Source organism: Cynoglossus semilaevis, chromosome W, assembly GCF_000523025.1.
Source record: "Cynoglossus semilaevis isolate Cse_v1.0 chromosome W, Cse_v1.0, whole genome shotgun sequence".
In the NCBI taxonomy this organism is placed as follows: domain Eukaryota; kingdom Metazoa; phylum Chordata; class Actinopteri; order Pleuronectiformes; family Cynoglossidae; genus Cynoglossus; species Cynoglossus semilaevis.
In genome coordinates, this window is record NC_024327.1 from 11,313,580 (window position 1) to 11,317,857 (window position 4,278).

A 4,278-nucleotide genomic window follows, 5' to 3' on the forward strand; every position below is an offset into this window, starting at 1 on the left:
ACCTCACACAGCAAGAATCTTTCATACAAAATAACGTAAAATTTATCACGAAATATATAATAATAATAATGGATTATATGTCATAAAAGAAAGAAAGAGCCTAGGGGTATACGCACAGGAATCACAACTGCCTGTGCTTAACCTAAGGTTTCTCACGAGAAAGTATCTCGTGCTCATGAGATATGTTTCTTTTTTTTTCCCATGTCCCTTTAGGGACTCTGTAAAATACAACTGAATGTATGAATTTTTAAACCAGACCAGTAATTTTAGAGTATAATAAGTCTCTGAAATATTAAAAAAGTTATTAAAGTTATTTTAAAGAAAATTAATAACGTTGTTATACTATCCGATACATGAAATACTTTTTACCATTAATGCGACTTCTGATGCTGCATGGTTTTGATGCGATTGACTCCAGGGCAAAAAACTTAATGTATGGATTAAAATGTGTAACAGAGTTATAAATATATGGTTCCATTTGCCATACAAAAAATTAAACACAAGAAAAACCTTAATTTATCATACGGTCATTAAATGAACGCCGGGGAGCAACAGTCGGGCGCTACTGTCTTTATAGGCCATAAGGTGAACTCGATTATCGTTTCATCTCGCTCTGACATCTGAGAACTACACGATCTCAACTTCATAAATAAGAACGAGTTACGTTAAGCTTACAGCAAAAAGTTCGTCGCGAAATATCCTGCACGTTTTTTATATCGATGTATTTTATAAAGAAAAATACAATTTTGGTGCGCGAGCGGTGGCACGGTTCGACACGTGATCGTGCTACACCAATCGAGTAGCTGATTGACAGTTGTCATCCTCCTCCTTGATTTCATGTTTGTTTGCACAGTGGCAACACCTATACAGGTCTGTATACAGACCTGTATAGGTGTTACAGAATTGTCTATTCCACTCAGCACTGCAAAAAAGGCAAATTATCAGGCTGCAGTCATGAGGTCCTGCATCAAACAAAATATAGGTGCTCCATCACCTGCTGGATATGGTTGGCACCTAGATGATGGAAATCTACATGTCACATGGATGACAAGAAATCTGGCCCCTGACAGTATGTCTTGTGTCTTTGCAGGACTCTGTTGTACATACAGTACCTGTGTAGGCGTTACCACTGTGCAAACAAACGAAATCGAGGAGAAGGAGGATGACAACTGCCCTGACACTGACAGTGAAGGCTAATATTTCATGTGTAGCCTCAGAGTTGTATTGCAGTGGTTGCTTGGTTAATATAACCAGTCATTTTCTTATGCTGTTTTGTATTGTTTTATATATTGTACATACTGTATGTATATATGTTTTAATAAAGTTTTTTAATGGTTGATCGGTGTTCTATTTAGTTAGGAACAAATAAATGAACGAATGAATAAACAAATGTTTCTTGTCATTGATTACTTCCTTTTATTGATCAAAATGACTTAACATACAAAGTTCACCTCATCGTCTATTTTCCTCATTGTTCTTCGTGCAGGCGGCTATGTATAAAGCACTGTTTAGAATCCATTTGGCCCACTTTAGACTTTTGGGAGAATTCCTCTCTATCGGTAACGTTAAATAGAACCACGGAGAAAGCCGTGTTGCCGGAAGTGTTGACATCAATCAGCTACTCGATTGGTGTAGCACGATCACGTGTGGAACCATGCCACCGCTCGTGCAACAAAATCTTATTGAGAAGACGCTAGTTCTTTATAAAATGCATCGATATAAAAAACAGGCAGGATATTTTGCGACGAACGTTTTGCTGTAAGTTTAACGTAACTCGTTCTTTTTTATGAAGTTGAGATCGTGTAGTTCCCAGACGTCGGAGCGGAATTCAATTTCTAAAGGACTTTTCGTGGTTCACCTTACGGCCTATTATGGTAGGTGCACATGGTAGGAGGTCCGTCATTAATTAATTAGATTGTTAATTTTACCATTAACTGTACTGTTATTTACTTTATATTTTCAGCGTCAGACCTGTGTGTGTGTGTTGCTCCAAAATGGACTGACTTTCTTTTCACTTTTTATGCCAGAAATAAAAGATGACGTACCAGACGTACCAAGCTGATGATTTTACAGCAATTATTTAACACAACGCAAAGAGAGTTGCTTCTCCCTCTTGCTCTGACAGTCAGACATCATTATGAGCCAGTGGCCTTGCAATTTGTCACTGTCACTGCCTCATAATAGAGACTTTGTTTTCAAGATTTGCAAAGATTTATGACATTCCTGGCACTTTTTTCAAAGCAATGATGCACAACAAAGTCATTTTGTTTAATGCAAAGCCACTTTAAAAAATTGTACCTTTTGTGGGTTTTGGGGCTTATTTCCTGTGAACACAGATATAATGCCAGACATTGTGCCTGATTCTTTTATTCCAATATTTTTTTTAATCAGAGGAAACAGATGCAACGTGAAGTGCATGGGATATTGCTGGAATGAATGATGTCATTTTCATCACTGCTCAGTCCACTGTTCAACCTCTGAATCATTTATGCATTTCTATAGTTGTAAGAATTCAGGCCTGACGGCTGCTAAAAATTAATTGTCTCGAGACTCATGGTAAATATGAGATCATTCACTGTATTTTGGCGTAGACGATTTCACCATAAACTTAAGTGGCCTGGACACACACTGTGACTATGGAATTATCTCAGATAATCATTATTTCTATAAAGATGGAGCATTAGGAAAAATAATCTTCATTCAAAGACATTTTAGAATAATAAACAAAAAACATGATAACCCAGCAGACGAAATGTCAAATATATGGCGCAGAGGCCAAGGGAAGTTCAACACTTTTTAGTATCTATCACTCAGTTAGCAACCCCTTATCTCACAATGAACACAACAACATAGGCCATAAAGTGTACAGTTCCTTGAAGTTCATATCATTTGGTCCATTACTGCCTACACATCATGTTTTTCCCCCTTAATCGGCTTTAAATGGAATTTGCATGAAAAACATTTACATGTTCTTCTTAAGAAGAGCTACATATATTGACTACAAACTCTCCAGGGAAATGACGATACAGACCAATCAGAAGTAGCCTCATTCTTTTAGTGTTCTTTTTGCAACCAGTTGGTGTAAAAGTACAACCGTGACATTTTAGGTAGAAAAAGCAGAGTATTGCTAATCTTCCGCTGCTATGGTTGCTTGTCTGATTAACATGAATGGATATGCTGAAGCTAGCCACCACTCTCTTAAATATTAATTTGCGAAATTAATCACATTACATTTTAATACATTAAAATGCACATAGATTAGCACGCAGTGTATATCCAGTAATTCCAATGTACGTACATACAACATTATTGTTGCTTTAATACACAGTTAATGCACACGTTGTTATTTCTACACAATACTGACATTTTTTAAATTTACACCTGAGCACCTTGAGCATAAAATACCGTCATGTATTTACAATATGTGTTTGTCGAGTTTTCCAAAGGTAATCCACAGCTACTCTGTGATTAGAATTACATTTAAATATAAAATTACTACTACTACTACTAGCAATAATAATAAAACTGCTTACTAATGATAAGCGAGGAAATTCTCATTGCAATAGCAGCAAGTATTGCATGTACCATACTATACCATACATAAACATATTTGCTATACAAATACATACATTGTTGGACGAATTTCATTTATTATCATTGCTTCATGCTGTACTATCACTTTAAGAAACTGCTTGCTTCCCATCTTTACCTTGTCACACCCCCATTCTAACCCATTTTCACATCCAGCTTCCATATACTCACACAAAATCAAATGATATGTAATCTGATACTTTTATAAACTAAATAAAAGAGCAGAGGAAGGGTGCAGCAACTTGGAGTTGATGAGGAAGCTGCCAGATAAGTAAGCTGCACTCTCCCCTTGCAAGTAAAAAACAAGACGTCTTTTGTGTTGTTACTTTGTCGTCATATACTCATTCCCCATACCACTTCCATCCTGGTTCACAGCCTTGTCACCTCCCGCCTTGACTATTGCAACTCCCTCCTCTTTGGTCTCACCCACAAGTCTCTTCATAAGCTCCAACTGGTCCAGATCTCAGCTGCACGCATCATTACTAGAACCCCTTCCATCCACCACATCACTCCTGTCCTGCAACAGCTTCACTGGCTCCCGATAAAGTTCCGTATTAACTACAAGATCCTTCTGCTCACATTCAAAGCCATCCACAACTCTGCTCCACCATACATCTCAGACCTTCTTCATGTCGCTGTTCCCTCCCGCTTCCTCAGATCGTCCTCCTCCATTCATCTGACTGTCCC

At 37.6% G+C, this 4,278-nt stretch overlaps 1 pseudogene; it reads left to right on the top strand.

Annotated features, from left to right (window-relative positions):
* LOC112486335 (beta,beta-carotene 9',10'-oxygenase-like) overlaps positions 1-224 on the top strand; it is a 10,329-nt pseudogene extending 10,105 nt beyond the window's left edge.
* The last annotated feature ends 4,054 nt before the right edge of the window (positions 225-4,278 follow it).